General features: G+C 44.9%; 1 protein-coding gene across 1 annotated transcript in view; it reads right to left on the minus strand.

Annotated features, from left to right (window-relative positions):
• The window catches only part of DICER1 (dicer 1, ribonuclease III), a 60,489-nt gene extending 41,478 nt beyond the window's left edge, over positions 1-19,011 (minus strand). Inside the window, exons 1-3 of the mRNA XM_081090496.1 lie at positions 18,808-19,011; positions 1,845-1,908; positions 840-938 (exon numbers count right to left, since the gene is read on the minus strand). The gene's annotated coding sequence lies outside the window, so the exon portion shown is untranslated. The remainder of the gene's footprint in view (positions 1-839; positions 939-1,844; positions 1,909-18,807) is intronic.
• Positions 19,012-20,096: the final 1,085 nt, after the last annotated feature.

Below are 20,096 nucleotides of genomic sequence, written 5' to 3' on the forward strand. Positions count from 1 at the left end.
TGACCCCCGATTTCATGGTTACAAATTGAACATAATGAAAGCATAGTGATTCATCACAAAAACAATATGTAATTATATATGTGTTTTCCGATGGTCTTAGGCGACCCCTGTGAAAGGGTCGTTCAACCCCCAAAGGGGTCGCAACCCACAGGTTGAGAACCACTAAGTTAGATAAATAAATATTCAATGAACTGAGTCAGAGATTCATGAATGTCCACACAACAACGTGTAGAGCAGAATCACAGGCGGCTCAAAACCTCTATCTATTTGGCTTGGAAATCCACACCCACCGTCCCTCCCGGCCGCGGAGGTGTATGTACCGAGAGGAGACTTGCAAGGAAATGGAGGACAGCCACTTAGCCCTCCAGTTATAGTTTCCATGAGGTCACAACATTTACACTAACTGTCATTCTTTTAATATACAGGGGCTGGCCCCGGTAACATACTTCCTATTTAGGGAAAGCAGATCCAAGATTTAAAAATTCAACAGGTAATCCAATCATGTGAAAACAGAAGAACCTATAATTCTGCCCATTTTGACTTTCTTTGGCACGGTGAGATGGACTTTCCCCCTCACTTGGCCTTAATGAAATGCTCTGAATCCCTGCTGGGAAGTGGAAGTGCTAGTTCATAGATGAGCTGCCTACAGTAACTGCCTTAGCAGCGCCACAGTAACTCCACGTGACTGCTTTTCAATCACAGATTTTAAATTTCTGGTCAAACAATTTACACTCATGAAATTGGTGAGGCTGCTTCATAGTTTCCATATATTAAAACAACTTAGCACAACACACGATAAACTCTTCTCCACTTCCCACACAGGTACGTCGCGGGTTTACCGTTTTAATGTGTGATCTCTGTGTTGCTGTTGTCTGCACTGCATTGTGACACTGTGACAGCAGTTTATTGGAAAATCACAGCATGCCCATGCTTCTGCTCTAAAAACAAATGCAAAATAGCCAATTTTAAGATTCCTGTACTTAAACTGAATATAAAACACATCTATAAGAGCGTCTTATTAATATGAAGAGTTGAATAAAGGCCATTATTTTTGTATTAAATTTTAAACAAAAGACATTTGGGTTATTTTAGGGTGCCACATTATTCTAAAACAAAGAGCAAAAGAAGGAACAATAGCAGGCCTAATTCCAAGAGATGTGGGGGAAAGAAAAAATTCAAGAACAGATTCTAAAATGAATACAAGGAAATAAAATGAAGTAAATAAATTCTAAAGATGAAGACTAGAACAATGAAAAAAATAAAAGAGTAAGTATGTGTTATTTCCTAAATTCACATACACAAAAGAAATAACGAAGGTCACCAGAAGAGGTCAGGCTGAAAAATCCAAATCATCTAGTAACAGGTCTTCAATACGTATATAAAATGTTATCAGCAATTTCAATTTCTCAAAATGAAACTGAAAACACAAATTCAAAAACAGTTAAGCCCACACTATAAACTAGTATAGAACTCATTTATGAATAAAAGAATTCAGAAACACAGTTCACCAATATTGTAGAGAAATTTAAATTTAGAAGTGGTTCTCCTAAAAGAGATTCTAAGTCAGAAACTAAGGAAGCACGAAGTTGAACGTTTAAGTGAATCAGCACAGCGCTCTGTGAGCCTGGCCGAGTTCATTCGCGTACTGCCACGCTGCTACCAGCACAGCTCGGGGAGAACAAATGGAGGGGTCTCCTTTCACTTACCTAAGGGCAGTCTAGTTGTTTAAAGAACATTCCTGTGGAGGTTAAACTTGCTCATTCCATACACAAATTTACTTTGCTAGGAAGTTAACAAAGCAGAATGAGGGTACCTTAACACTATTGAAGTATGTACATATTTACCTCAAAATGCTGATTCTAAGTTCTTTCAGTTTCCGAGTCTGTATTAATTCATACCCTAGGTAACCTAAAAGCAATCAGAGAGAATATTTTAGAACATAAAACTCCATTTTAAAAACCAAATTTAAGAAATTTCCTATTTAACAATAATGTTCATGTTTAACTTATCAGAATAAGATCCCTGATAAAATAATTTAGTTATCTATTGGGAGTCAAGAAAGCAGTACATGTCTGAAAGAGAGCTGCCCTTTAAAATTTCGATTTATTATGTTCTAATACAATTGAAAATTTTTAAAAGTTGTTAGTATAATCCGGCACCAGGGAGAATTCTTGACAGTACACTACATTATCCCCCAGTAAAAACTGGCTGTAAAACGCTCAGACACCAGGGCAAGTCAGTATCACGCTGACACGGGCGTGCAGGTCCTCACCCTAACTGCTCCTGTCAGTGCGCTTCCTGAAGCTGCCTCATGCTTCAACGGCAATTCCAGCCTGGCTGCCCCTAGGAAGATGCAAGTCAATTCACCACCATCTCTCCCCTCTTTGCTAATGCATATTCGCCTTCTTTCTGGACGCACCATAACCAAAACAATAAACCAGTGATCCCTTAAAGTTCACTGCAGCCTCACTATGACTGCTGATTATCCCAACTACTTCCCTAGACAATCCTGTGGAGATACGAGAACGTGCACATGCCAAATACAATGAGAACTCATTTTATGTTCGTAACAGAGCCAACAGGTTACGTTTTCTCATTTTAATTGATGACCACAACTTAAATTACAAACATGCAAATTCCCGTTTGACAGGCCCCTTGTATAACTCTGAAAGACAAGCCACATACCAGACTCTCTGTCAAGTTTTAGAATAAACCAAGAGACTGACCCCACATGCGCATCTAACCCACTCCATGGCTGTGCCCTTTCACACCAGCTTGTCCCAACACCAGCCTGCTCACCACAAGGCTAAAGGCATCAGGAGCTTCCTGGCGCGCATTTTCAAAACTGGTAACAGAAAACTCCAGCTCATCCATGTCCCTGCATTAGTGTCCCAGACTCTGATAGTCCAGCCTCACAAATATGAACGCCAGACTTCAGTCCTAGCCTTGCGAAGCCCAAATGCACTACTCCCTCCATGAAGTCCCAGGGAACAAAAGGAAACCATGAACACTGACATTAAAACAGCCAAAAGCACTGGTGCCAACTAACAGGAAAAACTAAGAAATGTCTGAAGAGCTTTTAGTTCCTAGCAAACAACCACAAAAACAAGTCTGAGATGATCTAAATTAAAATTACAGAGGCTAGAGAAAAAGAGGAAGAACGCCAGCCTGGGAAGAGCCGGGATCGGGCTCTAAGCAGGCTGCTCCTGCTCCCTGGCCCGCGCTGGAGTTTCGGATTCGTTGCCAGGGGCTCTTTTCTCGATTATTCTGAAGAGAACAGCCAGGCAACCTCGGAGCCCCGGGACCTGGGCTTCTTCCTTACACCTGAGCTTCCCCAACTTGCCCACCCCCTACCCAAGGGCCCACCCCCTACCCAAGGCTTCCCTGAGCCCGGAGCCCGGCGCGGCCTGTCCAGCTCCACCTTCCCTGGCCTCTTGGTCCGGAGCTCGGGTAAGCCTTTCCAATTGGCTCCCATCTCTCCCCCTGGCTTGATGTAGGAAAACGGCTGCAAAACTCCGACAAGGAAGAGGCTGCCTGTGCAACCTACCCGGCTGCTAGTGGTTTGTTTCGAGTCCGGGCACCATGACCGGTCTTCTTTGTTGCCAGCAACGGCCCAATAACCCCTGTCTTTCAAAGGCTGTCGGCCATGGGAGTTAAATTGTTTGTTTAACATAACAAATATGCTAGGGCTTTCCCAAGCATTATCCTAACTCCAACCAAGCCTCAGTGACTAAAGGCACCCTCGGCTCCGGATGCGAAGGGACAGCTGTATGTGGCGGCCCTGTGGTTGCTGGTCTAAGGGCAACATTAAAAGTAAGAGGCGCCTTCCCCATCCTTTGTTTACAGAATTCTTCTCAGTTCTTTCCCGATGTATGTGAATCTTACACCTCTAGCTCTTCTCACTGATTTCTCAGGAATGTTTAAGGGCCTGAGAGCCACCTCTGAAATGTAATCAAGGAAGATACCTGCAGCCCTGGCCAGGCGGTTCAGGGGGCTGGAGCATCACCCTACACCACAAGGTTAGAGGTTTGGTTCCCAGTCAGGGCACAAACCTAGGTTTTGGGCTCAATCCCAGTCAGGACACTTAAAGGGAGGCAACCAATCAGTTTCTCTCTCACATTGGTTTCTCTGTTTCTCTCTCTCTCCCCTGCCCCACTCCCTCCCTGCACCCCTTCCTCTCTCTTTCAGATCAGTAACATGTCAAATCAATGAGCATGTCCTCCAGTGAGGATTTACAATAAAGGAAGATAATGCCCCATCTCCAAGTTTCCTAGGAAAAGATGGGCCTAATTTGCCACCTGACTCCAAATTGCAAAACCTACCTCCAGTGATAAAGATACCAGAAATTAGCAATTTATCTTGACAGCACGGAAGTAATAGGCTGTAGCCACTGTCTTCTCCAGCTCTGTAGTGGCTGACCTGATGCACATCCCATTCTGGTTCAATGTTCACTCATAATAAAACCGTTTTCTTCCCTTCTACCTTTTTGCAGAGATTTTCTGGGTTGCAAGATTTTGTTTCTAATTCTATTTTCACATCAGCTTTACAAAAAAACACCACGTCCAGTTCTTAAATAGTATGCATGCCAAATAACAAAATTCCATTTCATGGAACTTCCTAAAACATGCTGCCCAACTACACTGGGGAAAGGAGTTTTAAAAAGAAGAGGGAGCTAAGTGCGCAAACAGCCTTATTAAAAAAGAAATCTGCGCATAGAAAGGGTCCGAAGTTGTTTAACTCTTTTTAGATATATATACACACACACACACACACACACACACACACTAGAGGCCCAGTGCACGAAATTCGTGCACTGGCGGGGGAGGGGGGGGAGTTCCCTCAGCCCAGCCTGTGCCCTCTCACAGTCCGGGAGCCCTCGGGAAATGTTTGACTGACATATGGCTGCTGCACTCGCCAGCCATGAGCCCGGCTTCTGGCTGAGTGGCGCTCCCCCTGTGGGAGCAAACTGACCACCAAGGGGCAGCTCCTGCATTCAGCATCTGCCCCCTGGTGGTCAGTGCACGTCATAGCGAGCGGTTGAGCGGCCTTAGCATATCATTAGCATATTACACTTTGATTGGTTGAATGGATGACTGGACACTTAGAGTATTAGGCTTTTATTATATAGGATTATTGACTTTAGAGAGACAGGAAGGGAGAGGAGAGAGACAGAAACACAGATGAGAGTGAAACATTGATGGGCCCCCTACTGGGGATTGACTCCAAAACCCTGGCATATGCCCTGACCAGGAATCAAATTGGTGACCTATAGGTGCACTGGATGATGCTCGACCAACTGAGCCACACCAGACAGGGCTCAACTGTTTTAAGAAAACTTCCTAAGTCCAGATGATGCTCTCACCTCTTAAGAGGTTCTCATACTAGTACACAGCCACTCCCTCCTCCCAGATGTTCCCAGGCTGTAGGAGGGGCACCCAGTAAGGCAACTGAGGGTGTAGAAAGCAAGGCCTTTTTGATTTTTTAAAGTATTTTTTTTTTAAAGTCATCTGCATGCCAGCAAGGGGTCCAGTGTCAGGAAGAATAAGGCTTATCATACGCCACTACCTCTGTCTAAGGTTGTTTCCTTGCCTACAAAATAGGAACACCTGACTATTATGAGACTCAAGTAAGACCATGCATGCATGCATTAAGCCTGGTGGAGAAAAAGTGTTTGCAACACAGAAAATGCTCACTAAGTGGAGTTTCTCAAAAACCACACTCCCATCTCGTATCTAGAACCATGTTTTCAAACAATTCTTAAGACTATAAGGAATGTCTTAAAGAAGACCTAAAATGTTTAATTAATTCTAAAACTCAGCATAGAAAATATATTCTTATATAAATTTAAAGTACACAAGATTTTATACAGTATTTTAACCCAACAAACATGAAAAAAAAAACAAAACTCTGAACTACCTAGACATTATGAATTTATAGGATAAAAATCAAATCTAAATCACAAACTATAGTATGTAGTGTGAAATAAAGTTACATAGCTTTGTATCCACCAATTTTCTTTAAAAGCAAAGAAAAAAAAAAACACAACAAAAAGTACCATATACTATTTCTGTTGGCCCCACTGACATCACTGAAAATATTACTTCCCTTAACTACTTCTTAGGCAATAAAATGGTACAGATGGGCAAGAAATTATCATCATCATCATCACAAAATGGACAAGTTTTGAAATGTAAAGTGTAAAAAAAACATACAAAAAGATGGGAAATATCCCAAAATTCTATAGTATACAAAGTAAATATTTTAAGGATTTATTAACTCCTACTTGGTGAGTATAGCTTATGAAAAGACTAAGGTCAAACAAAGATTGAGACCAAAGAGAAGAGAAAAGGAATATAAACTTCAAGAATTTAAACACCAATATCTCTAGATACTAATTACAGATTTCCATTTTTACTTGTCATTTGTCATTAATTAGAAATCCTTGCATACTAATCTAGCCTACAACATTAACACATACAAAAACTTCATACAGAAATGTTCCCTTCAACATTACCAATTATAACAGCAAAAATGCCCCTCCCACTTCCACCCCCAAATCTAAATGTCTCACAATGAATGAGGGAATGGTTTGGTAAACCATGGTTCATTTTACATGATACAATTCAATTGAGCCATTAAACATAACGAATTTATAATGAACAAAAATGCTTATGTTATGGCATCCAATGAAAAAAACAGAACATTTTTATTTACAATAAGATTATGATTATGTCTTCAAGTTAAAAACTAAAAAAAAAGGGCCCTGACTGGTTTGGCTCAGTGGCTAGAGCATCGGCCTGCGGACTGAAGGGTGCCAGGTTCAATTCGGGCCAGGGGCATGTACCTTGGTTGCAGGCACATCCCTAGTGGAAGGTGTGCAGGGGTCAGCTGATCGGTGTTTCTCTCTCATCGATGTTTCTGGATCTCTATCCCTCTCCCTTCGTCTCTGTGAAAAGTCAATGAAATATTTTAAAAAAAAAGAAAAAGAAAAGAAAAACTAAAAAAAGAAAAGAAAGGGGAGGGAGGGGGGAACGGAGAGAAAATATTCACTCAAAAATTGAGGACATGATTACTACCCAGAGTAATTTATTTTCCTTAAGATTTTTCTGCATTTTAAAATTCCCTATAATCTGAGCACTTTATTACTTTTAGAATTGGAAAAAAAATTTCAAGGGTTTGTATAAAGACAACAGTTTAGAGCTGTATGATTCTGTTTTAGGAACTGGAAAAGAAAAACTCCCTTCTGAAGCTATTAATTGTGGTAAATTTTACCCCAGTTTCTATAAGTTAAACCACAAATTCAATGGCCTTCTTTTCTTGCACTACTCTACGAACCAAACAAATTTCTGGGTTTCTCTAAATATGTAACATAAATATATTAAGTTTACATAGCAACGTGATTATGCCTAAAACTAGATTTGTCAGAAATTGAAGTTGAATGCAGGTCAAATACCATTTTAATAAATTCCATCCATCAAAATTTCCATATAAGAAGTATCTCTAGGCTGCCAGCCAATGGCCCCTTTACTTGGAATACTTCTGAAAAAGACCACATTCCAACTCATCAAAATGGCACAGAGACCTGACTTCCCTTCCAGCTACCTAAAGTGACATTTCCCCGGCAGCGTGTTTCAGGAGAGGTAAATAATTAACACAGCACTAGCTTTCAAGGTGAGTTTTAAGGTTAAGGTATGATTCCAAGGTTCTGTATTTGACTCAATAAAAACACTGTTCAACAAGTACTAGAATTTTACTCAATTCTGCCTATCTCCTACACCACGTAAGACCACCCATGAGGAAAAAGGAGCCACTTTATGTCAAGCGATTTTAAGATAATATAACACAGACATTTTCTTTTTCTTTCTTTAATTATTCAGAGAGAGGAAGGGAGAAGGAGAAAGAGAAACATCAATGTGAGAGTGAAGCATGGAAGGCTGCCTCCTCCTCCATGCCGCCTGCCAGGGATCCAGCCCACACCCAATCATGTGCTCTGACTGGGAATCGAACCGGCAACGTTTTGGTGCATGGAACAATGCCGACCGAGTCACACTGGGCAGGGCAACATGGACATTTTAATACTAAAGACAGGTCTGGTCCTGAGACGAAATGAGCCTACTAGACTGGTACAGATGAGGGACGTTTAATCAATGTGGAGTCAGAAGAGAGAACAGTAAGAGCTCCAGGCAGGGAGGAAAGCACACACCACCGCCGCGGGCACTGTGGGCACCACTCCTGCTACCTGCTTCCCCTCCCAACTCCACACTGAGCTTCTCCTGGGGCCACACCCCTCTCTCCCCACAGAGCTTCTCTCATTGGACGCCCCTCACCCAGCACTCACAGCCTATCCACACCACCCACACCAGGCTCCATGATCCCTCTGTTCCTTCTGAGATGCTATCGCTACCCCTCCACCCCAAAACTGTGAACTCTGAGAAATGAAAGATAGCCTCATACTTGACTTACACTAAATTCCCGGAAAGCTGGAAATACCACAAATATATTTCCATTAACACTACGTTGGGAATCAACTTTATTTATCTAACCTTAAATTAACATTTATCTTTTTTTTTTTTTAACATTTATCTTTATAGGTCAAAGAAAATTTCAATTTAGTAGATACTTCCTACTGTTTAAAGACTTTACATAACCCCAATTATTTGAATAAGTTTAATGCCTCCATCCTTGCCTCTCTCTCCCTAGAAAGAAGAGTTCAGGGCTGACCTGAGAGCATCAACGCCAGAGCGGCATCAGTTGGCACAATGGCAATCCTGACATCACACAACTATATTCCCCCTCCCTCCCAAACCTTCTGGTGAACCCCCAGCCACTAAAGAACTGTCTCCTCGTTAATGCAACCTGATCTGACACTAACCTTGAAAATGACTCAGCAACAATTCAAAGCTCTCCAGTTTCAAGTACAACTGGGAAAACCCAGACTCAAATAATTCTTCTCATTACTTTTTTTAGAAACTGTATTTTATTAGGTTTAAAATCCAGATAAAACTTTGTTCAATGTCAACTAAGAAGTGCAGAAGAAATGACAGAAAAAAAATCATTTTTAGCCATCACAACTGAAAATCGAGGCAAGAGTCATTAATGGACACTAAAACTATTGGGTGATAGTTACAAAAGAATATTAACATCATGTCACAATAGCTCTGCACAGATTACCTATCTGACGTGGAAACAAATTTTTCACTAGAAACACCTGCCGGATGCCACTGTAACTTAACCCAAGTGACACAATTAGCATCACCAACACTGAGACAACATGTGCTCCCCCCACGGTGAGGAACTGAAAGTACCGAAGCTACAGAACAATACCATCTCTGCAGCATTCCTGCTAAAAGTGCAAAACCTGAATCTCATCATGAGGAAACGTGAAAACCAAATCTGAGATTCCTTTTACAAAACAACTGGCCGTGCTCTTCAAAAATGCCCGTATCACAGAAGTGCAAAGCTGAGGAACTATCAGATTAAACGAGTAAAGAGACATGACAGCGCTAGCTGGTTTGGGTCGGTGGACAGAGCGTTGGCCTGTGGACTGGAGGTCCCCGGTGTGATTCCAGTCAAGGGCATATGCCTGGGTTGCAGGCTCCACCCCCGGTGGGGGGCATGCAGGAGGAAGCTGATCAATGATTCTCTCTCATCACTGATGTTCCTATCTTTCTCTCCCTCTCCTTTCCTCTCTGAAAGCAATAAAAATATATTTTTTTAAAAAAGAGAGACATGACAACTAAACACAATGTGCATAATTGAGATTAATGGGGATCAGACTATGCTACCTCAAAATATGTCACTTTGGCATAAGGATTTTTTTGAGCTGAAGGCAAGACCAACAGCAGACACACGAGGCAGTCCCCGCCCTCCCCGGTTCTACCTAAAAGCAGGCCATCAATTTCCCACTGTCAAGGTGCCCCTTCTCCCACCCCCGTACCAGGAAGAGATGACCCCTATCACTGGAGAGAGACCCCGGGGACTTGACTCCGCATAAATAAACCCACTGAAATAACACTTACTTTCCCTGTGTCCCTCGCAGGTTCACCTTGCCACAAGTTACCACCCTTAGAAGCCCAAACGCCTTTTCCTCTGCCTGGTCCCGTCTCTGCAGTGTGTCGCCCTTTATTAAAATGGCTATGCCTCAAGCCTAACCGCTTCTTTGGGTTTTTATTTCTTCCTATGAAGCTGCTGCGTGCATGGAAAACAAGCCTTTCTCCAGCTAATCTGTCCTTCGTCGGTTTAATTCGGTCCCCATCCACTGAACTAGACGACAGAGGGAAGCTACTTGCCTCCCCATAGGAACACTGGTGACATTGCAATATTATCAATGTGAAACTACCTGAGTTTAATAACTGTGTGACGAATATGTAAGAGAATATTCTTGTTCTCAAAATCTATCTCAAATATCTGGTAGTGAAGAGCACAAGGCCTGAAATGCAAATGTACAAACTGATAAATATTGGTAAATGTAGGGTATTCTATTCCTACAACTCTGTAAGGTTGTTTTTTTAAACGTAAAGTTAAAAATAAAACTCTACTAAATACTGATAAGTCAGTATTTAGCTATCAGTAGAACACAGAAAATAGAACTATGTCCCATTTCATTTCAGAGTAGTATAAAAATATTTAAGGTGGTTTTCCTCACTTAAAAACCTTTGTTTTACCTCCTGCCCCTTAAATTACTCATTCATTCAATAAATATTTATTGAGTAAGACATCCCTAGTCCAAGTCTGTATAATGGAGAAGGTGAGAATGGGCCGCAGTTCAGTTTTATGGACTGAGCAATAGCAGCATTAGTCAGGAAGGGGACAGTCAGGGCCTCCTGGGGACAAGACTCCCTGCAGGTCAAGCTGAACAAACTGCGAGAAGCAGCATGCTGGAGCACCTGTCCCCAGGAGAATGGCGAGACGGCGAAACTGTAAGACAAGCGGGAGTAGGGCATAAAGGGTCTTCTCGATGGCTCTCTGGGGATTTGAGCCCCATCCTGTCCGCTTAGGCGAGATCTGGGCTCAGATTCTCTATTCTCAGTAGACATCCAGGGCTCTCCCCGAGTAAGCCGCAGCCAAGAACAACTGCGTATCACGGCCAAAGACAAGGACATCTAAACACGAGGGGGAGGCTCCTGAACTATAACGCTTTCCTTCAGAGCAGACATTCCTTTCCTGTTACAAACACTTCCGCTCCTCACACCTGTGCCTGGGACTGTCCCTGTGTGCGCACCGGAAGTCCCTGCAGCACAAACCCCCACCCACCTGCCCCCACCCCGGGAGACCCAGGGCCTTTCCGGCGCATATCTAGCCCCGAGCCCCTATCCTTGCCTCCTGTTACACCTTTCCACTTGGAAAGCCACACTCAGCTGCCAAGGGAACGTTTGGCTGTTCCAAAAATTCAATTCATCTAAAAAGAAAGATGAAGATTCGCTATTGCTAAAACTACAAACAAATTTTTAAACCCTCCATTACAGGAATTCAGGAATTCTGGGGAGAAAAAATGCAGCCTCCTAAGCGAACAAGTCTTTTTCATTTCACTCAACTGTGTTACAATTAAACCCAATACATTACAGAGCAAATCCCTGAGAGAGGGAGGGAAGCAGGGTAGAAGTCAGAGTGGTGCTTGAATCCATCTGCTACCTGTAAGACCTCGGGCTAACGACCTCACCTCTCAGTCCCAGCCGCATTCTATAATGGGATCTACAACAATGTCTGTCCGCCCCACACTCCTCTAGCTCCCCTACATAATCCACAACACATACATTTAATTCATTAGCCAAGTCAAATGTGCAAATCACTAAAAAAATGCAGATGTTTGGTGGGGAAAGAATTGCATGCACTGGAGGGAGGAAGTTGAAGCCATTAGAATACTGACTGTCCCCTCCCAAAATGTTTTTAAGATACTCCTATTTTATATTTACTTATTTTTATTTTTACTATTACTTAGAAACAACCCTTCAAAGAACAACAACGCATATGTTAAATTATAATTCAAGTGTTGGATTAATCAAAAGTGAATTTTGGTCAGATTAGAAATTTAGCTTCCAATCTAATTACAAACTTCATATACTAATCAAGAGCTTCTTTTTTAAAAAAATTTTTTAATTGATTTGAGAGAGAGAAACACTGATTTGTTGTTCCATGTTTTATGCACTCATTGGTTGATTCATCTATGTGCCCTGGCTTAGATCGAGCTCCCAACCTTGGCATATCGGGGCTGATGGTCCAACCAACTGAGCTACCAGTAGCTTTTGAATATCATTAGTTTTCAGGGAACTAACTTTGTCCACATAAATCACACTTGTGCCTAACTTCTAAGAATATATAAATCCTAACTGAAGTGTCATTAACCACTGACTATTATTTCATACACATAGCAAAGAGTATTCTTTATATTACTTAATTATCTCTTAAACAGTTGTAATTTTTCCAAATGAAGCAAAGTGTTAGCTGGTTATTTTAGCATCAATTACTTTCTCATGGCCACTCAAGGAAATACTTTAGATAAAGTGGGCAAATTCCTTGGAAAACACAGTTTACCAAAGTTAACATCTGAAGAAACAAAAATGTGAAGAGGCCTATACCTTTTAAAGAAAATAGATTACTAAAAATTGATTATTAAAAACTCCAAGCCCAGATGGCTTCACTAGTGATTCTTCTAAATATTTAAAAATAACTTCAATTTTAAAAACAAACTCTTCAGGACAGAAGTAAGAGAGAATACTTCCCAACTCTTTCTATGATACCAGCATAAACTTGACACCAAAACCTAATAAAAACAGTAAAATTACAGCCCCATCTCTCAAACAAAAAACATAAAAATGCTAAACAAAAGCCTAGCAAACTGAATCCAGATATATATAAAAAGGAAAATGCATCTCAGCCTGTTGTGTTTTGTCACAGGAATGAAAAGATGGCTTAACATAAAAAAAAAAAACAATTTATTTATTAGGACTTAAAAGCTACAGTATAAAGCTATACAGTATAAAGGACTATAAAGCTACAGTAATTAAGATAGTGTGGGTGCTGGCACAAAAATAGACAATGAAACAGAATAAAATATGGAAAAGGACACATATATAAGCTTACTTACTTAATGGCAAAAAATACTGTAGTACAGCAGGGAATAGAAGCTAGGTTGTATATCCAGAGAGAAAAAAGAATCCTTACTCCTGCCTCATATCACACACAAAAATCAATGCGAGTTAGATTATGTATCTAAATGTACAAAATTGAACAATAAAGTTATTAGAAAAAAACATAGGCGAATACATCTTCAGGTCCTTGGGTGAGCAGAAATTTCTTAGACAAGATCTAGAAAGCACCAGTCATAAAGGGAAAACATTGACAAACTGGACCACATAAAATAGAACTTGTGTTCATGAAATGACCTGAGTAAGAGAGTGAAAAAGCAAGCCAGAGTAGGATATAGTCACAACTCCCACAGATCCATAAGCAAAAGGCAGAGAGCGAACTGAGTGGGCAAAAAGGACTTCACAGCACAAGGTATCAAAATGATCAAAGAGAAAAAGTAAGAGTTTCTGTCAGGTCCTCATCCATGAACAAACATTTACTAAGCTGTTCTAGATGGAGGCAGAGAAGATGAAAAGACGCAAGGGTCCCTGAAAGATTCTGACACCCATTCAAAGCAAAAATCTGACTTTATCTACTTCTTAAGACTATTTCCCAGAGTTTTCATCTTACATTTCTGGGAGGAAGGGAGAGAGAAACATCAATGTGAGCGCAACACATGGATCTGCTGCCTCCTGCAGGGACCCAGCCAGCACCCCAGCATGTGCCCCGAGGAATGGAACCGGGAACCTCAGTGCCCTGGACAACACGCAACCAACTGAGTCACACCAGCCAGGGCAGTAATAATCTTTTAAAAAACAACATAAAAGCAGTGTTATTCTCCATAAAACTGTGCTAGTTTCTAAATACTTCAGAAAGTAATAAAAACTAATTTATTCACTGAACAAATCGGAGCACCTCCTCTATGCCAGGTACTGTTCCAGTCCATCCTTATTATTCTATAAACCTTAACACAGACACTTAATGCCACTACAAGTCTCAAAAATCAAACACGAAGGCCAAAATTTAAGTATTTCATGTCTTATCTCTAGTAAATCTTATAGACAACCTCAAGCAATGCTTTCTTATGGCATCTTCCTAGTCACGTATTTAAATGATGCTAAGCTATCCTTGCCCTAAGCAACTTCACATATTAAGAGAACCAACAATTCACTGACAATTTTAGATAAATAGGAAAGACATTTTGTACTCAGTTGGTTTTAACAAAGGCCTTCTTACATTACTGAAAATTTTAATTTCATCAGCTAGACCTAAAAAATACAGTTGACCCTCGAACATCACAAAGAGGGTACACTTATACAGGTTTTTATGCCACAAATACCTGTACTGTTTTTGATCCACGGTTGCAGAGGGTCCTTACACAAAGGAAACTTGAGCACCAAGGATTTCGGTATTCGAGGCAGGGGTGAGGAGATCAGCGCCCTGTAGCCCCACGTTGCTCAAGGATCAGCTGCATCACTGCCTCTGCATTCACTCGCTGAGGACACACCACCACGAAAGCAGCCCCGCTTTCCAGGCCAACACACGTTCATTCCCAAGGCCTGGCAGCGAAAACCTGGGAGCTCCTGCCTGCCTATCCTGTCCAGAAATGAGTTCATTCGTAAAGGGACTGTCGCTCAGCATCTGTCAAAAGACAACTGAATGAGATCCTGATATTTCAGGAAAATCATCTGCGAGATAAATGAACTAAACTCTAATAAATCAAATCACCAGAATGAGATGCCCGTATTACTGAGGCTTTTCTATTCTGCCCGAGGCTTTTACCTAGTTTCCCTACAATGGCATGTGAAAAATGTTTTTCTAAAACATTTTGTCCACATATTAATGTCATTTTATATGCAAATTTAAACAATTACTTATTCTTCATACAAGAGAAGAGTCTGCTTCTCCTGGTTAATTGGCATACTTCCTTTCATTAATCAGTGCCAACTATAATTAGTCCTGTTTCCTCTTTCACTTTAACTAACAATTTAGACTTTTTTAAAAAAAACCTTCAGCTACATGCAGATGCCGAGCTCTCCTTGCCCTCAGCTTCTTGTCTAATTCCCTCCAGCCTCCTCCACTCTGCACCTCTCAGCCCTTACCATTTCAGTCCTTTCACACACCTGTTATAGCAAAACCATCTCAAACCCTTCCTCAAAGTAGACAGATAATAAAATATATACATGCAACGACCTTTTAGAATGACCTAAACTCTTGAATGTTCAAAAAAGCAGAGCATAAGGTAAACAAGACAAATCATATGGCTCCAACTTACAATTTACCCAAGGCAGACACGGGCCCTCCCAGTGTCCTCCTCCGGCAGCCAAGAGCACAGCCTAGCGCCATGACTGCTCAACTGAAGAAGCTCAGTTATTTGAATATCCACTTGCCAGGGACTGAGATCATAAAAATGAGTGAATCCTGGGTCTTAAGGAGATTAAAGTGTTTTCTTGACAAAGAGGAACCGTTTGTAGGAAAGTGTACCTTTCAGGAGAGCCCTGAGAAAGTTCATATTGCGATAAAATCTGAGTCCAGCCCTCACTGGTTTGGCTCAGTGGACAGAGCATCGGCCCTCGGATGGAAGGGTCCCAAGTTTGATTCCAGTCAAGGGATGGACCTTGGTTGCAGGCTCAGTCCCCAGTAGGGGGCATGCAGAAGGCAGTTGATCGATGTTTCTAACTCTCTTTATCCCTCTCTTTCTCTCTATAAAAATCAATAAAAAATACATTTTTTTTAAAAATCTGAGTCCAGTATCTTGATGATCTGGCCCAGATGGGGTGACAATTGATTGAGCATCATCCTATGCACTGATAGGTTGTCAGGTCAAGGCACATACCTGAGTTGTGGGTTGGATCCCTGGTTGGTGCATGTATGGAAAACAACCAATCGATGTATCTCTCTCACACCGGTTTCTTTTTCTCTCTCTCTCTCTCTCCCTCCCCGTCCCCCTCCCCCCCCCCACCCCTATCTCTAAGCATGTCCTTGGGTTAAGATGAAACACACACACACACACACACACACACACACACACACACACACACGAGAACTATTCATAAAGCCAAAATGCAGAAGCAACAACCCAGCTGTCCATCTACGGATGAATGAATAAATAAAATGTGGTACATACACATACAATGAACCATTATTCAGCCTTAAAAAGGAAATCCTGACACAGGCTACAACATAAATGAACCCTGAAGAAGCTTAAGTGAACTACACCAGTCACAAAAGGACAAATATTGTATGACCCCACTTGTGTGAGGTTCCAAGAGGAGTCACATTCATAGAGAAATAGAATGATGGCTGCCCGGGGCTGGAAAGAGGGTGGAGTGAGAGTTAGCGTTTAATGGGGCAGAGTTTCAGTTGAGGGAGAGGAAAAAGTTCTGGAGATGATGGTGCTGATGGTTGCAAAACAATGTGTGTGTATTTCATGCCATCAAACCATACACTGAAAACTGGTTAAAGTGATAAAATTAGTTATATATATTTAGCATAGGAAAAAAACTGAAATACTCAGATGAGAGGTCACCTGAACATGTAGGTGACACAGCGTTTCCTTCATTTAACAACAAGCATCCACTAGGGACTTCCTGCACATGCTACGGCTTCTCCGCCACAATCCACTTAGAACACCAGCGTAATGCAAGGGACAGAGCACCGTGCCAGGGCTCTGCAATCACACCATCAGTCCTGCTCAGCCACTTCCAGACTCCAACTCCAGGCAATTATCTCCGTGTGTAAAGTAAGGACAGTGCCTCAGGGTCACTTCTCTCCTTTGCCACAAGTAATGACCGCAAGGTGTTAAGGTCACAAGTGAGAGAGTATCTATTAAATGTCTACTTTCTCAAGGGAAACAAGCATCGCCCAAGTCGGTGGCAGGGGACGAACAGGGCAATGCCGTAAGTCCTCCTTCCTAGGTGACGCGGAGCGCACCAGCCCACACACACCACCACAGAATCACCACCAGGTCAGATGAAGCCAGATGACAATGAAATGTCCTCGAAAACCAGGAGAGTAACACGCGGCAATGGCAAAACCACCTCGCTGCACAGTCCCTACAGAGGGCCACAAGCGGGGTCCGGGAGACAGAACTCCACCTGCGACGAGGCGATCGCAGCGTGAGGAGCAAGCCCTCCCTGAAACACGTGCAGGAAAAGGCTTCTCTCCCCAAATTAAATCTAACTAACACATCTTTTCTTCAAAAGGTTCAAATGGCATTTTGTTGCCATGAATAAACCCACACCAACATTACCATTTAAGCGCTTCAAATGATCATATTAAAAGCAATCTTCAGTGTCTCTGATCTATAGACAAAATTTTATAAAATATGTCCTACATCAAGTTTTGAAATAACTGTATGTGTGTGCATGTATGTGGCATGTATTCCCTATAAAGTATGCACGTGCACGTGTAGCTATCTAGTTTGAAAGACAACACCTGGCGAAATGGGCCGATGCTTCCAGAGCCTAGTTCCTGCAGGCATCAGTGATGCCCAAATTACTATTCACAAGCCACCTCCTCCAGAATCCCGCACCGGCATCCATCCTGTAATAAACCATTGGAGCTCTTGGTTAAGGCGAGTATTTTCACTGACAAATGTTAATGTTTACATCAACACGTTTTTCAACTGCGTTAACCTTGCATTAAAGCGCATTTTTTAAAAATTCCATTTCCAAGGTACCTAACTCCTGCCCTTTTCCATGCGCTGTGCACTGCACTTGAGGGACAAGCAACACGGAAGACAACGGGAAATCCAAACGGTGATGATGCAGAAAGCTCCAAGGACGAAGCACCCCAGGAAGCAGGCGCCTGCTTCCAAGGAAGGGCTCTTCACTAGACGAAGGAAGGTCCTTAAGCCGAATCGATGTCCTTACACCGAATCCAAGTCCGTAAACTGCGCTCGCCCGTGGTAGGAACACTTAAGGCTTACGTGGATCGGTCACGCGGGCGTTTTCAGCCTGACTTTCTGCACCAAAACGCTCCCTGAACGCTGCAGGGCGAGGCTGGCTCTCACCTGCTCCCGGCACAGCTGCAGGCCACGCAGAGGCTGCAGGCAGACACGCTGCTGGCCCGTGGGGCCTGCGCTGCGGGCCAGGCCGGTGGGCAGCCGCAGACCTGACGCGGGGCTGAAGCTCACGCTGGTTCCCCGAAGATTACAAGCCCGCGGGAGAGGCTGGTGGCGGGGACCACAAGTTCTGGCGCAGAAACACCGCCGGGGAGGGGCGGGAAGATGGCCTCGGCCGCCCGCCCCGGACCCAGACCTGGTCACCCGCAGTGGACGGAAACAGTCCTCCTGGTCCCGCCGGGCGCCCCGAAGGCCCGCGCTTCCTGCCAGCAGCACCCGCAGCCCCGCGTCCTCCCCCTCCACCCTCCCCCTCCACCCGCGGCCCTCCCGCAGTGACCGCCGCCGCCGGTCCCAGGAAACCCCGAGGCGCGGCGGCCCGTCCCGCCGCAGCCGGTGCGCGTCCCCGGACCTGTCAAACCCCGCTCCCCAAGGGCGGCCCGCGGCCCCCTGCCCCCCAACCAGGGCCGGGGCGACCGCACCACGTCCCTCCAAAGCGGCCACTCGGAAGGGGCGCCAGGGTGGCGGGCGCACAGCCCTGCAGGCCGCGCCGTCTGCCCGCGCCGTCCCCGCCCCACGCGCCAGGCCTGAGCGCGGGCCCAGGGCCGGGGCGCCCACGCGGGCCGGGCGCAGCGCTCCCCGCCCCGGACACAAAGCGGCGCCGCGGGAGCCCGCCTCACCTGCAGCACGGGGCGCCGCGGGCCTTCGAGAACCATCGGACCCCTCTCCGGCGCGTGCGTCACAGCCCAGGCCTCCCGGTGCCGCCCGGCGCCGCCGCCGCCGCCATTTCCTCCCGCTCGCCGGCGCCGCGTCCCCGCTGTCAGGCTACTCCATTCACCTGGGCCCGCTGCAGCCCGCGCCGCGCCGGCCTCCGCCTCGACCCCTCCCGCCGGCGCCTGCGGAGATTGCGCAGCGCCCGGCTCGCCCGCAGCCCGAGCACGGCCCGCGGCAACGGCGCACGGCCGCTTGGAGAATCCCACCGGCGCCCGCGCCGCCCCGGACGCCGCGCCGCGCCCCGCGCCGGCTGAGAGCGAGCCTGTGACTGGACGGCGCGCGGCGGTGAAAGGTTAACTCCGGCCGCTCAGCCAATCAGGAGCCCGGAGACGGCGGGGCTGAAGCGAGGTCTGCGGCCCAGCGGCGGCCGGGCCCGGGCCGTTCCAGCGCCGGGCGGCCTCGTGGGCTGCGGGCGCAGGACCTCCGGGCGCTCGGGTTCGCCCGCCGCCCTTGCTGCCCTGCGTGGCAGCCATCGCCCCTAAACGTGGCCTTTTCCCACTTCCCTCCGGCGTTTTAAAGACCTTCCCGCTCGGCCGCTTTCCACCCCGCTCCTGGCTGGGGCCCTCCGCATTTGGGGGGACCACGGACGCCAGCTCCCACCCCCACCCACCCGCAGACGAGAGGGGACAGTGGCCCCATGTACGTGGAGTGTTCATTGCACAGGTTGCTGCCCACCCGGCACCATGCCTTGTGGCTGTGGGTTAAAATGTGAAGGCCGAGTGACCGGCTTAAGGAAAATCCTCCTAACGTACCCCAAAATGCAGACATCGCTTCCAGAGGCACCCGATAGGTGCTTTGGTGCCCAAGACTAGCACCTACTGTGTGCTGGGCGCTGCTGAGGTCAGTAAGGTTCGATACTGAACTCTTAGGCTAAGCTACTCCCGTGGAGACGCGCTGGCTGCAGCTCGGATGTGTGTCCGTTACCAAAAAAGGCTGTAAAGCATCTCAGCAGTAATGCTGATATTTACTGCATGTTAGCGGTAGTGCTCTCTGATATATTGGAATGAATATTCGCTTCACTTGCGTCTTTTTAGAATGTGAGTGCGAGAAGAATGGCGATGCTTCGTGTGGCTCGCAATATGTCGCTGTGGGACCGGCTGATGCAAGCGGGTGATCTTTCCACGGGCCCTGCGAGGTCTGTGCAGCCATTGCCCCCCACCCCTGTCTATTAAGAAGAACAAAACAAAACACCTCC

Source organism: Myotis nattereri, assembly GCF_964212035.1.
Source record: "Myotis nattereri genome assembly, chromosome: 1".
NCBI classification, from domain to species: domain Eukaryota; kingdom Metazoa; phylum Chordata; class Mammalia; order Chiroptera; family Vespertilionidae; genus Myotis; species Myotis nattereri.